Source organism: Mobula hypostoma, chromosome 2, assembly GCF_963921235.1.
Source record: "Mobula hypostoma chromosome 2, sMobHyp1.1, whole genome shotgun sequence".
NCBI lineage: Eukaryota > Metazoa > Chordata > Chondrichthyes > Myliobatiformes > Myliobatidae > Mobula > Mobula hypostoma.
The window spans coordinates 238257696-238274370 of NC_086098.1; the positions used below are offsets into that span (position 1 = coordinate 238257696).

The window sequence follows — 16675 nt, forward strand, 5'->3', positions numbered from 1 at the left end:
GTAACCCCCTCCAGCCCCTACACCCCTCCCCGTCTCCGTAACCCCCTCCAGCCCCTACACCCTCCCCGTCTCTGTAACCCCCTCCAGCCCCTACAACCCCCCGTCTCTGTAACCCCTCTCCGTAACCCCCTCCAGCCCCTACACCCTCCCCGTCTCCGTAACCCCCTCCAGCCCCTACACCCCCCCGTCTCTGTAACCCCTCTCCGTAACCCCCTCCAGACCCTACACCCTCCCCGTCTCCGTAACCCCCTCCAGCCCCTACACCCTCCCCGTCTCCGTAACCCCCTCCAGCCCCTACACCCTTCCCGTCTCCGTAACCCCCTCCAGCCCCTACACCCTCCCCGTCTCCGTAACCCCCTCCAGCCCCTACACCCTCCCCGTCTCCGTAACCCCCTCCAGCCCCTACACCCTCCCCGTCTCCGTAACCCCCTCCAGCCCCTACACCCCTCTCCGTCTCCGTAACCCCCTCCAGCCCCACACCCTCCCCGTCTCCGTAACCCCCTCCAGCCCCTACACCCTCCCCGTCTCCGTAACCCCCTCCAGCCCCTACACCCTCCCCGTCTCCGTAACCCCCTCCAGCCCCTACACCCTCCCCGTCTCCGTAACCCCCTCCAGCCCCTACACCCTCCCCGTCTCCGTAACCCCCTCCAGCCCCTACACCCCTCTCCGTCTCTGTAACCCCCTCCAGCCCCTACACCCCCCCCGTCTCTGTAACCCCCTCCAGCCCCTACACCCTCCCCGTCTCCGTAACCCCCTCCAGCCCCTACACCCTCCCCGTCTCCGTAACCCCCTCCAGCCCCTACACCCTCCCCGTCTCTGTAACCTCCTCCAGCCCCTACACCCTCCCCGTCTCTGTAACCCCCTCCAGCCCCTCCACCCCCCCCGTCTCTGTAACCCCTCTCCGTCTCCGTAACCTCCTCCAGCCCCTACACCCTCCCCGTCTCTGTAACCCCCTCCAGCCCCTACACCCCCCCGTCTCTGTAACCCCTCCCCGTCTCTGTAACCCCCTCCAGCCCCTACACCCCCCCGTCTCTGTAACCCCCTCCAGCCCCTACACCCCCCCGTCTCTGTAACCCCCTCCAGCCCCTACACCCTCCTCATCTCTGTAACCTCCTCCAGCCCCTACACCCTCCCCGTCTCCGTAACCCCCTCCAGCCCCTACACCCTCCCCGTCTCCGTAACCCCCTCCAGCCCCTACACCCTCCCCGTCTCCGTAACCTCCTCCAGCCCCTACACCCTCCCCGTCTCCGTAACCCCCTCCAGCCCCTACACCCTCCCCGTCTCCGTAACCCCCTCCAGCCCCTACACCCCCCCCGTCTCCGTAACCCCCTCCAGCCCCTACACCCTCCCCATCTCCGTAACCCCCTCCAGCCCCACACCTTCCCGTCTCCGTAACCCCCTCCAGCCCCTACACCCTCCCCGTCTCCGTAACCCCCTCCAGCCCCTACACCCTCCCCGTCTCCGTAACCCCCTCCAGCCCCTACACCCTCCCCGTCTCCGTAACCCCCTCCAGCCCCTACACCCTCCCCGTCTCCGTAACCCCCTCCAGCCCCTACACCCTCCCTGTCTCCGTAACCCCCTCCAGCCCCTACACCCCTCTCCGTCTCTGTAACCCCTCTCCGTAACCCCCTCCAGCCCCTACACCCTCCCCGTCTCCGTAACCCCCTCCAGCCCCTACACCCTCCCCATCTCCGTAACCCCCTCCAGCCCCTACACCCTCCCCGTCTCCGTAACCCCCTCCAGCCCCTACACCCCTCTCCGTCTCCGTAACCCCCTCCAGCCCCTACACCCTCCCCGTCTCCGTAACCCCCTCCAGCCCCTACACCCTCCCCGTCTCTGTAACCGCCTCCAGCCCCTACACCCCCCCGTCTCTGTAACCCCCTCCAGCCCCTACACCCTCCCCGTCTCTGTAACCCCCTCCAGCCCCTACACCCTCCCCGTCTCCGTAACCCCCTCCAGCCCCACACCCTCCCCGTCTCCGTAACCCCCTCCAGCCCCTACACCCTTCCCGTCTCTGTAACCCCCTCCAGCCCCTACACCCTCCCCGTCTCCGTAACCCCCTCCAGCCCCTACACCCTCCCCGTCTCCGTAACCCCCTCCAGCCCCTACACCCTCCCCGTCTCCGTAACCCCCTCCAGCCCCTACACCCCTCCCCGTCTCCGTAACCCCCTCCAGCCCCTACACCCTCCCCGTCTCCGTAACCCCCTCCAGCCCCTACACCCTCCCCGTCTCCGTAACCCCCTCCAGCCCCTACACCCCTCTCCGTCTCCATAACCCCCTCCAGCCCCTACACCCTCCCCGTCTCCGTAACCCCCTCCAGCCCCTACACCCTCCCCGTCTCCGTAACCTCCTCCAGCCCCTACACCCTCCCCGTCTCCGTAACCCCCTCCAGCCCCTACACCCTCCCCGTCTCTGTAACCCCTCTCCGTCTCTGTAACCTCCTCCAGCCCCTACACCCTCCCCGTCTCTGTAACCCCCTCCAGCCCCACACCCTCCCCGTCTCCGTAACCCCCTCCAGCCCCTACACCCTCCCCATCTCCGTAACCCCCTCCAGCCCCTACACCCTCCCCGTCTCCGTAACCCCCTCCAGCCCCTACACCCTCCCCGTCTCCGTAACCCCCTCCAGCCCCTACACCCTCCCCGTCTCCGTAACCCCCTCCAGCCCCTACACCCTCCCCGTCTCCGTAACCCCCTCCAGCCCCTACACCCTCCCCGTCTCCGTTACCCCCTCCAGCCCCTACAGTCTCCCCGTCTCCGTAACCCCCTCCAGCCCCTACACCCTCCCTGTCTCCGTAACCCCCTCCAGCCCCTACACCCTCCCCGTCTCTGTAACCCCCTCCAGCCCCTACACCCTCCCCGTCTCCGTAACCCCCTCCAGCCCCTACACCCTCCCCGTCTCCGTAACCCCCTCCAGCCCCTACACCCCTCTCCGTCTCCGTAACCCCCTCCAGCCCCTACACCCTCCCCGTCTCCGTAACCCCCTCCAGCCCCTACACCCCTCCCGTCTCCGTAACCCCCTCCAGCCCCTACACCCCTCTCCGTCTCCGTAACCCCCTCCAGCCCCTACACCCTCCCCGTCTCCGTAACCCCCTCCAGCCCCTACACCCTCCCTGTCTCCGTAACCCCCTCCAGCCCCTACACCCTCCCCGTCTCCGTAACCTCCTCCATTCCCTACACCCTCCCCATCTCCGTAACCCCCTCCAGCCCCTACACCCTCCCCGTCTCCGTAACCCCCTCCAGCCCCTACACCCTCCCCGTCTCCGTAACCCCCTCCAGCCCCTACACCCTCCCCGTCTCCGTAACCCCCTCCAGCCCCTACACCCTCCTCATCTCTGTAACCTCCTCCAGCCCCTACACCCTCCCCGTCTCCGTAACCCCCTCCAGCCCCTACACCCTCCCCGTCTCTGTAACCCCCTCCAGCCCCTACACCCTCCCCGTCTCCGTAACCCCCTCCAGCCCCTACACCCTCCCCGTCTCCGTAACCCCCTCCAGCCCCTACACCCTCCCCGTCTCTGTAACCCCCTCCAGCCCCTACACCCTCCCCGTCTCCGTAACCCCCTCCAGCCCCTACACCCCTCTCCGTCTCTGTAACCCCTCTCCGTCTCCGTAACCTCCTCCAGCCCCTACACCCTCCCCGTCTCCGTAACCCCCTCCAGCCCCTACACCCCTCTCCGTCTCCGTAACCCCCTCCAGCCCCTACACCCCTCTCCGTCTCTGTAACCCCTCTCCGTAACCCCCTCCAGCCCCTACACCCTCCCCGTCTCCGTAACCCCCTCCAGCCCCTACACCCTCCCCGTCTCTGTAACCCCCTCCAGCCCCTACACCCTCCCCGTCTCCGTAACCTCCTCCAGCCCCTACACCCTCCCCGTCTCTGTAACCCCCTCCAGCCCCACACCCTCCCCGTCTCTGTAACCCCCTCCAGCCCCTACACCCTCCCCGTCTCCGTAACCCCCTCCAGCCCCTACACCCTCCCCGTCTCCGTAACCCCCTCCAGCCCCTACACCCTCCCCGTCTCTGTAACCCCCTCCAGCCCCTACACCCTCCCCGTCTCCGTAACCCCCTCCAGCCCCTACACCCCTCTCCGTCTCTGTAACCCCCTCCAGCCCCTACACCCTCCCCGTCTCCGTAACCCCCTCCAGCCCCTACACCCTCCCCGTCTCTGTAACCCCCTCCAGCCCCTACACCCCCCCGTCTCTGTAACCCCTCTCCGTAACCCCCTCCAGCCCCAACACCCTCCCCGTCTCCGTAACCCCCTCCAGCCCCTACCGTCGTAACCCCCTCCAGCCCCTACACCCTCCCCGTCTCCGTAACCCCCTCCAGCCCCTACACCCTCCCCGTCTCCGTAACCTCCTCCAGCCCCTACACCCTCTCCGTCTCCGTAACCCCCTCCAGCCCCTACACCCTCCCCGTCTCCGTAACCCCCTCCAGCCCCTACACCCTCCCCGTCTCCGTAACCCCCTCCAGCCCCTACACCCCTCTCCGTCTCTGTAACCCCTCTCCGCCCCGTCTCCGTAACCCCCTCCAGCCCCTACACCCTCCCCGTCTCCGTAACCCCCTCCAGCCCCTACACCCTCCCCGTCTCTGTAACCCCCTCCAGCCCCACACCCTCCCCGTCTCTGTAACCCCCTCCAGCCCCTACACCCTCCCCGTCTCCGTAACCCCCTCCAGCCCCTACACCCTCCCCGTCTCGAACCCCTCCAGCCCCACACCCCTCTTCGTCTCCGTAACCCCTCTCCGTCTCTAACCCCTCTCCGTCTCTGTAACCTCCTCCAGCCCCTACACCCTCCCCGTCTCCGTAACCTCCTCCAGCCCCTACACCCCTCTCCGTCTCCGCCTCTCCGTAACCCCCTCCAGCCCCTACACCCTCCCCGTCTCCGTAACCCCCTCCAGCCCCTACACCCTCCCCGTCTCCGTAACCCCCTCCAGCCCCTACACCCTCCCCGTCTCCGTAACCCCCTCCAGCCCCTACACCCCTCCCCGTCTCCGTAACCCCCTCCAGCCCCACACCCTCCCCGTCTCCGTAACCCCCTCCAGCCCCTACACCCCTCCCCGTCTCCGTAACCCCCTCCAGCCCCTACACCCTCCCCGTCTCCGTAACCTCCTCCATTCCCTACACCCCTCCCCCCGTCTCCGTAACCCCCTCCAGCCCCAACACCCCCCCGTCTCTGTAACCCCTCTCCGTCTCCGTAACCTCCTCCAGCCCCTACACCCTCCCCGTCTCCGTAACCCCCTCCAGCCCCTACACCCTCCCCGTCTCCGTAACCCCCTCCAGCCTCTACACCCTCCCCGTCTCCGTAACCCCCTCCAGCCCCTACACCCTCTCCCCGTCTCCGTAACCCCCTCCAGCCCCTACACCCTCCCCGTCTCCGTAACCTCCTCCAGCCCCTACACCCCTCTCCGTCTCCGTAACCCCCTCCAGCCCCTACACCCTCCCCGTCTCCGTAACCCCCTCCAGCCCCTACACCCCTCCCCGTTTCTGTATCGTCCTCCAGCCCTTCCACCCTCCCCGTCTCTGTAACCTCCTCCAGTCTCTACACCCTCCACGTCTCTGTGACCCCTCCAGCCCCTACACCCCTCCCCGTCTCCGTAACCCCCTCCAGCCCCTACACCCTCCCCATCTCTAACACTCTCCTGCTCCTGCACGCTCCCCGTCTCTGTAACCTCGTCCAGCCCCTACACCCCTCTCCGTCTCTGTGACTCCTCCAGTCTCTATACTCTCCCTGTCTCTCTAACCTTCTTCAGTCTTTGCACCCTCCCCGTCTCTGTGGCCCATTTTGCCCCGTAATCCATTATGAACCCCTACACCCCTCCCTCTCTGGCTCCTACACCTTTCCCTGACTCTGTAACCCCTCCCCAACAGAGTTTTACAAGGTGGCAGTCAGCACAATAATACAGAGAACTTTTCATACAGATGCTATAGAGTAAAGTGTTTTACAATTGGATAAAAGTACAAATATGAAAATGAAATTAAAAATAAACATGAAGGTAAAGGATTTTTTAAAATGTTAGTTAAAAGCAAGGTTACATAAAATAATTTCATTTAACATGCAGGAGACAGGCAGAAGACCTGAAATGAGCAGAATTATAAAACAAAAATGATTCAAAGAAAGCGACTCATCACGTATGAAGAGCCAGTAGCATTATAGTGTTGACTTTATAACAGGGGTAGGCAACCTTAAGTACAAATGATTTTCTAGCATGTGTAATTCATTAATTTGAGGCAAAACATAACTAGATGTACTTAATTGAATAATTACCATATTTCAAGTTTTTTATGGCATTTATCTGGCCCACCGTCCACTCATTAGTAGGCGATCCAGCCCACAGAGGCAAAAAGGTTCCCGACCCCTGCTTTATAACTTGGCAGTATACGTGTATCGATCAAATAACAACAAACTGAACTTGAATTTGAACTCAAGATTATGGGAAGCGTAGACAGAGTAGACATCTTTTCCCCCGCGTCGAAATGTTTAATACCAGAGGCATCCACTTAAGGTGACGAGATGAGTGGGACAAGTACTTTTTGCAGAGAGTGGTGGTGCTTGGATTATGCAACCAGGGCGGCAGTGGAGGCAAATACAATAGCTCAGTTAGGCATTTCATTCCCAGTTTAATTCATTTGGCACTACATTAGGGGCCGTAAGATCCATTCCTGTGCTGTATTGTTTTACGTTCTCTCACCTTCGATCTGCATCTTCTTTTACACTCCTATACACTACGAACAAAACATTCTTTGTGGGGGGAAAAGTTGTCCCTCAGATCCATTCCAAACTTCCTATAACTCACTTAATAAATTATTGATAGACAAACATGAAAATAAAACATAAAAAGATATTTGTTAAAATAAAGTCTGTGGTGGCCAGTGCTATCATGTTTGCTGTTGTGTGCTGGGGCAGCAGGCTGAGGGTAGCAGACACCAACAGAATCAACAGACTCAGTCGTAAGGCCAGTGATGTTGTGGGGATGGAACTGGACTCTCTGATGGTGGTGTCTGACAAGAGGATGCTGTCCAAGTTGCATGCCATCTTGGACAATGTCTCCCATCCACTACATAATGTACTGGGTGGGCACAGGAGTACATTCAGCCAGAGACTCATTCCACCGAGATGCAACACAGAGCGTCATAGGAAGTCATTCCTGCCTGTGACCATCAAACTTTACAACTCCTCCCTTGGAGGGTCAGACACCCTGAGCCAATAGGCTGGTCCTGGACTTATCTCCTGGCATAATTTACAAATTATTATTTGATTATTTATGGTTTTATTACTATTTAATTATTTATGGTGCAACTGTAAGGAAAACCAATTTCCCTCGGGATCAATAAAGTATGACTATGACTAAAGGTTAAATAAATATTTTTGAGCTGGTATTTAAAGGTATCAACTGAGTCTGCATCCTTTATAGTTTTAGGTATCAATTTCACAGTGTAGGAGTGCAGTTGAAAAAAGCTGACTTGCCGATTATTTTCTGAGGGAGATTGGTCATATATAAGAGACCTGAGAGCTCGAGGAAGATTATAAGACGATTCTGTGATGTACTCTGACCCCAGATCATCCAGACCTTTAAAAGCAAGTAAGAGAAACTTAAAAAAAACAATTATGCTTGGTTTGGGGGGCATGTGCTATCACGACAGGTTAGATAAACTTGGATTGTCTTCTCTGGACCACCAGAGGCTGAGGGGAGATCTGAAAGAGGTTTACAGGATTATGAGAGGCATAGGTAGAGTGGACAGAAAGTATCTATTTCCCAGATCTGAAATGTCTAATATCAGACGGCATGCATTGAAGGTGAGAGGGGTTAGGTTCAAGAGGGATGTGAGGGGTAAGTTTTTTTACTCAGAAAGTCGAGGATGCCTGGAGAAGCAAATGCATTAGGGGCTATTAAGAGAAGTTTGGATAGGCACATGGATGTGAGGAAGATGGAGGGATATGGACATGATACAGGAAGGAGAGATTAGTGTTTGGGTGTTTCTGATTTGCTTTTCAGCTGGTTTGGCACAACATTGTGGGCCGAATGGCCTGTTCTTGTGCTGTACTGTTCTATGTTCTACATCCCTCTTATTTTAGACATTCACCAGCAAGGGAAAAATTATTTTTACTGTCTATCCCTCTTACAATTTAGTATACCTCTGTCAGGTCACCTGTGAGCTAGTTCAGTCGTGAGCCTCACAGCAGTAATAAGGAAATTATTGTAAACCTTTCTGAGGGACAGGATTATTATTTACTTGGTAAGGTGGGGACTAATCAGATAACATAATAGCTGTTTGGACAGTTAAATGCAGATCTTATACTTCTTGATGAGGTAACAACGTACAGTGGGTTGCGGTTAACTGGGGCACATTGGCACCAGTACATTTTGGCCCAATTGAGCAGCTGCCCCAATTAGCCGAAGTTTCATGGGAATAGTTAAAAAAGTATAAAAACAGACAAACTATCATTTAACTGGGTAACAAATTATGTATTTAAATGAAACACAGAATAAATTAAAACACTAGCAACACTACTACTGTATTATAAAAGTGTGCAACCCACACAAGACGCTAGAGGAACTCAGCAGGCCAGGCAGCGTCTATGGAAATGAGTACTGTCGACATTTCGGGTCAAGACCTTTCAGCAGGACTGGAGAAAGAAATATGAGTAGATTTAAAAGCTGGGGGGAAGGGAGGAAGAAATATAAGGTGATAGGTGAAACCGGGATGGGGAGGGATGAAGTAAAGAGCTGGGAAGTTGATTGGGGCGGGAGAAGAGGGAATCTAATAAGGTTCGTCCATTGTCATCGATGAAGACCTCAAAACCATTAATACTTTTTTTTTACAAAGTCGAGTTGCTAGTTCAACGCTGAACCCAGCACGGATGCAGAGCGTGCAAGGGAGCCAGCTGGATTCGAACTCGGGATCTCTCGCCTGAAGTCCAGTGCAGATGCCACTATGCCACCAGCCAGCTATTGATGATGTCAAGACTAGCGCTTGATTTGGATTTAAGTGAGGGAGAGTTGCGCAGTGTCAGCCTCATTCTCTTCCCAATTCTCATCTGGATCCAGTGGCAAGACAAGAGTCGAGACGGCTGTAGAGGGGACTAGGCGCGGTGGATGACCAGGACGTCTTCTGTGTCTTGTCCTGCTCTACACGTTCCACGACGCTTGCAGGGACCGCCTTCTTGACCGTTGGACCTTCCATTGGTCTCATCCGCTCAATCCGCCAGAGTCTGTCTTCACAGGTGAAGGGAATGTAATAGGAGAGGACAGAAGGCCATGGTCCTGTGCAAGGGGTAAGTAAGAAGGGATGTCTGAGAGCTGTCACTGAGTTTCAGCAAGGTAATCCAAGAAAACCCCACACCATCACCAACCTTATTAGATCTAATGATCTCCCAACAATATCATAGTTCCCGCACCTCACTCCCTACGTGACTCCCTTGTCCATTCGTCCCTCCCCACTGATCCTCACTCCTGGCACTTACCCCTGCAAGTGGAACAAGTGCTACACCTGCCCCTACACCTCCTCCCTCACTACCATTCAGGGTCCCAAACGGTCCTTCCAGGTGAGGCGACACTTCACCTGTGAGCCTGTTGGGGCCATTTACTGTGTCCAGTGCTCCCGGTGTAGCCTCCGGTATATCGGTGAGACCCGACGTAAAATGGGAGATCGATTCCCCGAGCACACGTTCCATCTGCCAGGAGAAGCAGGATCTCCCAGTGACCACCCATTTTAGTTCCACCTCATTCCCTTGCCGATACGTCAATGCATGCCTTCCTCTATTGTTGTGATGAGGACACATTCATTTTGGAGAAGAAACACGTTATATTCTGCCTGGGTAGCCTCCAACCTGATGGCATGAACATCGATTTCTCAAACTTCCAGTAATGCCCCTCCCCTCACCATTCCCATCTGCTTTTTGCCCATCACTTCCCTCTGGTGCTCCTCCACCCCCCCCCCTTTTCTTTCTTCCATGGCCTTCTATCCTCTCCTATAAGATTCCCCCTTCTCCAGGCCTGTATCTCTTTCACCAACCAACTTCCCAGCTCTTTACTTCACACCTCCCCCACCCGGTTTCACCTATCACCTTGTGTTTCTCCCTCCCCTATCCCCAGCTTTTAAATCTCCTCCTCATCTTTTTCTCTCCTGTCCTGCTGAAGGGTCTCAGCCCAAAACGATGACTGTTTACTCTTTTCCATAGAGGCTGCCTGGCCTGCTGAGTTCCTCCAGCGGTTTGCGTGTGTCACTTGGATTTTCCAGCACCTGCAGATTTTCTCTTGTTTTTGATTGGATTCCTTTAAACTGTGTATTACTGTCAGCTAAATAGCCCCATTGCCTCGGGAGAGACGAAGGCTACGGGAGTAAACCCCGACAGCAAATCCAGAGTGGAGTCCCTAAGGTGGCTGGACGTCATTGAACGTCCTTCCGGCAGCTCCTGTAGCCAATCTGGTGCCAAACATATTGCTTCAAACATATTGCTTCATAACATATTGCTTCATAAGCTTTCCTTTGGACTGCACGGGTGAGGCTGAGAGGGGGATCTTGATGACTGGGCATCTCAGGATCTCCACACCTTCCATCCAAGCTTGTGTTGATCATCATCACCCATTGTCCTTCGAGACAAACCGATGCCAACCAGTTACTTATAGTTATGGACAAAGGAATTAATTCAATTGATGCTGATGTGTTCTTTTGATTGACGGTAAATGAAAAAAATGCCATCTTGGACAATGTCTCCCATCCACTGCATAATGTACTGGGTGGGCACAGGAGTACATTCAGCCAGAGACTCATTCCACCGAGATGCAACACAGAGCGTCATAGGAAGTCATTCCTGCCTGTGGCCATCAAACTTTACAACTCCTCCCTTGGAGGATCAGACACCCTGAGCCAATAGGCTGGTCCTGGACTTATTTCCTGGCATAATTTACACATTACTATTTAATTATTTATGGTTTTATTACTATTTAATTATGGTGCAACTGTAATGAAAAGCAATTTCCCCCGGAATCAATAAAGTATGACTATGACTAAATTCAGTGCAGACACCAAGGACGGATAGTGGACTGCCTTCAAAGAGTGCTTTCAACAGCTATATCCTCCAAATCTTCATTTTCATTGTAACATTCAAGATGATTGTCAATACCTTCAAATTCTTTGTAGTGCCCAACTTGTTGAGGTAGTGAAATCGACTCTGGACTCTCCAAGTCTGAGTGCTTGAAACCACAGTGAAGAAAAATAGTTTATAATCATCTTACCATTTATTTCTCACCAACTATCAGTGACAAGAGTCACTGTCTTTTGAACATGAAAACACAATGGATGCTATCTAAAAACTCTTTGCTCTAAGCACCGTGTAGGGTCTAACAGCCACACAAGTACACACGACTGATATTAGTTAGAAACTGCTCAGCAATAATCTCCTGCCCCAATCATGCAGCATAGTGTATAAGATATAGGAGCATAAGTTGGCCATTCAGCTCATCGAATCTACTCTGCCATTCAATCATGGGCTGATCCAATTTTTCCAGTCATTCGTGTGTCCAACCCTCGCCTGGGTTGATAATTCCACCACAGAAGAACGGTCCCCTTTGTTGTGGTCACAGTCGGTGACTTCTAAAGGATTTCAGAGGACAACGGGAAGATGGACGGCGTCAGCTCACCTGAAGACTCAAATCTCTCCCTCTCTCTCTCTCCATCTCCACTCAACTCAATACCACGAACTGAAATGAACTTTACTCATCATCGTAAGACTATCTATTTACGCCTAGACTTGAAGAAGCTTGGTTTTCATATATTTCCACACTTACTTAGATATATAATCATTGCTAACCTGATTGATTTATCTGCATTTTACTAATAAATACCATTAGTTAATAGCAATACTGGACTCCAACGGCGGGAGGAGAAGATGGCGGCACGCCTGTGCGTGCGCAGCCCTCCGGTGGAAAATGATATCGTATCCGTTAAATAGGGGCCATGGACAATTCTGATTTGATGGAGATGGACGTGAAAGCACAGAGGAATATCTGGAAAAATTTCTGAAACGCTCATTCGCTGCTGTCCTTACTGCACGGTCGGGAATCTTTCAGAGGGAAGGCCTCAAAATCCCCGGCCTTGCCTGCTGTTGGCGACTGAGATGGAGGTCGAATCGTTCGGATGGAAATGGCGCTCAGTACTCGGTGTCGGAGAGCTGATCAGAGCTCGAAGTTTTCGGATGACTCAGAGTCGGACCGTGGTCGGGTATGGCAGGGAGAGTTTTTATTCCTTCTCCCGTCTGCGTGAGATTTGGGACATTTGAGAGACTTTGAACTTTTACTGTGCTCATGGACTTCTTCATCAAGCTATGGTATTGTTGCACTGTTGTAACTATATGTTATAATTATGTGGTTTTGTTAGTTTTTTTCAGTCTTGGTCTGTCCTGTGTTTTGTGATATCACACCGGAGGAAATATTGTATCATTTCTTAATGCATGCATTACTAAATGACAATAAAAGAGGACTGCATATGTTCATAATCTAATCTAAGTGTTTTCCATTTCTGCTGGTTCTTTAACCTGTCACTGGGTAAGTGACAAGATTTTAAAAATGGACTTAATTCATGATTAAACAAATTTGCAGAGAAAGAAACGGTGCAGAATGAAAATGTGAACATTCACGGTCGTTACGTTCAGTCATGTAAACACTAAAGAAAAACCACAAACTCACATACAGCCCCATATTGCCACTCACATGTCTCCCTGAGGTGACACACCTTTCATTGTTGGCGGAGCTTCCCCACCCAACTCAGCCCTTCCATTTGCAATGGTGAAAGAAGCCCAGACTGTAGTCCTTCCCCACAGAGGCTGCACTGAGCTCCAGCAATGTCCGTCAGCACTCCCTCCTGCAGCCTGGGCTGTGCCACTTGGCAACGTTCCCTTACAAACATCTTGCTGTGCCGGGAGAACAAAAGGGCAAGGCAAAATTGATAATCTTCCAGGATCGCTTGAAGTCTCTCTTGGTGTGTGTCCCTTGGATCAATCCATAGTTCAGGGACTCCTCTTTTACCCAGCTGCATGGGATTTAACCGGGTCACTGGACCTTGCATCCGTCTCCCTGCCCAATTAGCAAAGCCAGAGACTGCCAAGAGGTGGGTGACTGTCTCTGGCCCACCACAGCCACCCCGAGGTCAGTGTGCAGTGGGAATGAGATTCTGTCTGTACAGGATCTCGCAGGGAGGGTCCCTTTCACCACAGGGTCTTGGTGCTCTTTGGCTACGTCTGATGATGAGGCATTCTGCCAAATAGTTTGCTTGGGGAGCATAGTTCAAAGTTCCACATAAATTTATTATCAAAGTACATATGTGTCACTATATACAACCCTGAGATTCATTGCCTTGTGGGCATTCATGGCAGATACAAAGAAACAGAAAAGAACCAAAACCACATACAGCAAAGGCAAACAAACAACCAATCTGGAAAAGACAACAAAACTCTGCAAATACAAAAAAAGTAAGTAAGTAAGTAAATAAATCAATCAATCAATCAATCAATCAAGAACATGAGATGAAGAGTCCTTAAATGTGAGTCCATAGGTTGTAGGACAATTGAGTGTTGGGTTGGGTGAAGTTATCCCTCTGGTGCAGGATCCTGTTGGTTGAGGGCTAATAACTGTTGCTGAACCCAGTGGTGTAAGGAGGCTACAGTACCTCCTTGCTGATGGCAGCAGCAAGAAGAGAACATGGTGGGGGTCCTTGACAATTGATGCAACACTACTCCTTGACAAGCCCACAGAATCCATAGAGCCCCCCATCCCACAGTGTCCGCAGGACATCCGCACTGACCACTGCCCGATGGAATTGTGATCAAAGGTGTTTCCTCGAAAAGTCTCTTCCACAAAGGACACGTAATGCGACGACATCCAGCGGACTGGGCCGTTGTGTGGTAATGGGGCCAGGTCTATCCTCAGCAAGACCAAGGACAGATACCGCCCTCAGCACGTGCTGATACTCCGAACATAGAACAGTACCATACAGGAACAGGCTCTTCGGCTCACAATGTAGGGCTAAACCAACTAAGTTAGTAATCAAATGGCCAACTAAACTTATTTCTTCTGCCTACACAATGATGTCCACATCCTTCAATTTTCCTCACAAGCATGTGCCTATCTAAATGTCTCTCTAATGCTTCTACCTCTACCATCACCCCAGGTAGCACAGTCCAGACACCCACCACTCTGTAAAAAAACTTGCTTCTCACGCCTCCCTTGAAATGAACTCCTCTCGCCTTAAATGCTGCCCTCTGATATTAGACATTTCAACCCTTGGAAAAAAGATATTGACTGCCTACTTTGTCTATGCCTCTCATAATCTTATAAATCTCTATCAGATCTCCCCCCAGCCTCCGCCATTCCAGAGAAAACAACCCAAGTTTGTCCAACCTCTCGTTGTAGCCCATGCCCTCTGATCCAGGCAGCATCCTGGTAAACCTCTTCTGCACCCTCTCCAAAGCCTCAACATCCTTCCTACAATGGGGTTGGCAGAATTGTATGCAGTACTCCAGATGTGGCCCCATTCTCTTAATTCCTCCGTCTCTGCCACATCTGCTCTCAGGATGAGGCTTTTCATTCCAGAACGAAGGAGATGCCCTCCTCTTCAAAGAAAGGGGCTTCCCTTCTTCCACCAACAATGCTGCCCTCAACCACATCTCTTCCATTTCACGCATGTCTGTCCTCACCCAATTCTCCCGCCACCGGGGATAGGGTTCCTTTTGTCCTCACCTACCACCCCACCAGCCTCCGTGTCCAGCCCATAATTCTCCTAAACTTCTGACACCTCCAATGGGATCCCACCACCAAGCACATCTTCACCCCCCCCCCAAATTCTGCTTTCAGCAAGGGTCGCTCCCTACGTGACTCCCTTGTCCATTCGTCCCTCCCCACTGATCTCCCTGGCACTTAACCTTGCAAACAGAACAAGTACCACACCTGCTCCCACACCTCCTCCCTCACTACCATTCAGGGTGCCAAACAGTCCTTCCAGGTGAGGTGACACTTCACCTGTGAGTCTGTTGGGGTCATCTACTGTACCCGGTGCTTCCGGTGTGGCCTTCTGTATATCAATGAGAACCTTCGCCAAGCATCTGGGCTCCATCCGCCAGAAAAAGTGGGATCTCCCATTGGCCACCCATTTTACTTCCACTCCCTATTCCCATTTCGACATGTTAGTCCATGGCCTCCTCTACCGTTGTGACGAGGCCACACTCAGGTTGGAGAAGCAGCATCTTATATACGTCTGGGTGGCCTCCAACCTGATGGCATGAACATAGATTTCTCAAACTTCTAGTAATGCCCCCATCCCCTTCATCATTCCCCATTCCCATTTCCCTCTCTCACCTTATCTCCTTACCTGTCCATTACCTTCCTCTGGTGTTCCTCCCCCTTCTCTTTCTTCCATGGCCTTCCGTCCTCTCCTTCTCCAGCCCTGTTTCTCTTTCCCAGCTCTTTACTTCACTCCTCCCCCCCCCCAGTTTCACAGATCACCTTGTGTTTCTTCTCCCCTCCCCCCACCTCCTTACTCTGACTCCTCGTCTTTTTTTCTCCAGACCTGGTGAAAGGTCTCGGACCAAAATGTCAACTCTACTCTTTTCCGTGTGCTGCCTGGCCTGCTGGGTTCTTCTAGCACTTTGTGTATGTTGCTCGCATTTTCAGCATCTGCAGATTTTCTTTTTGTAGAGTTTTAAAAAGCTGCAACATAACTTCCTGACTTCTGAACTGAATGCCTCAACTACTAATAAAGGCCAGCATGCCATATTTTTTCTTGGCCACCCTATTAACCTGTGCAGAACACCTGTTGCCTGCGAACTCTACATCCACACACTAACTGATAACATGAAGGTGGTCATCAGGAAGAGGTAATATTGGGTACACTTTTGCCCCCCCAGTCTCTGTGACCCATTGGACTCACTCCATCTTGGACCCCTAGATAAACGGGAAGACCTCCCAGGTGATAGCCGAGGCAGAGCAGTGGGGAACAGGCCACAACTGCACCAGGTGCAGCAGCTCTGAGACCACCAGAACTTAATCGTTTCCTGTCAGAGTCACTTTATGTACAGGCAGTCCTGTGCCTAGCATTGCTTTATGGATATACAATCAGTCTATGTATATAAGCTTTCTTATGTATCTATATAGCATTTATTGTTTCTTTTGTGTTACATTGGATTAGAGTAACATTTATTTTGTTCTCCTTTGCACTTGTGTGCTGGAGATGAAATTGAACGATCTTGAACTTTGAGTATAGCACCTGATGACTAGGTCCTTCCCAGTTATTAACAGAATGCTGATTTCACAGACCCATTTTTCTGTTTGACCTTTTCAAGCTGCTCTGACCAATTCTCGTTCAATGCTTCAGCCACTCCAAAGCAAATCTCCAGTGCGCTCAGGTACTTGAACCTGATGGTGAGGGGGGCACTCGATCAGTCGGGCCAGTTGCCAAAGAACATGGTTTGACTCTGGCCCCTGATGCCAACTCACACTGGTCGCGGTTTCTGATCGGTTTGAGAACTGATGAAGCGTCCAAGCAGATCTTGTCCATGTCCAGGGAGGTTTTCTCCTAGGTCCCTCTACTACCTGGCAACGTCACACCTATTACCTTCTCGTCCTTCCTGGTGGCTTCAGCAAACGGTTCTAAACAGCACACAAACAAGAAAGGGAGAGTGGGTAATCCAAT

The 16675-nt window shown here is 53.0% G+C and overlaps 1 pseudogene; it reads left to right on the plus strand.

Moving 5' to 3' along the window:
- The first annotated feature begins 2814 nt into the window (after positions 1-2814).
- Positions 2815-16030, plus strand: LOC134358008 (uncharacterized; annotated as a pseudogene).
- The last annotated feature ends 645 nt before the right edge of the window (positions 16031-16675 follow it).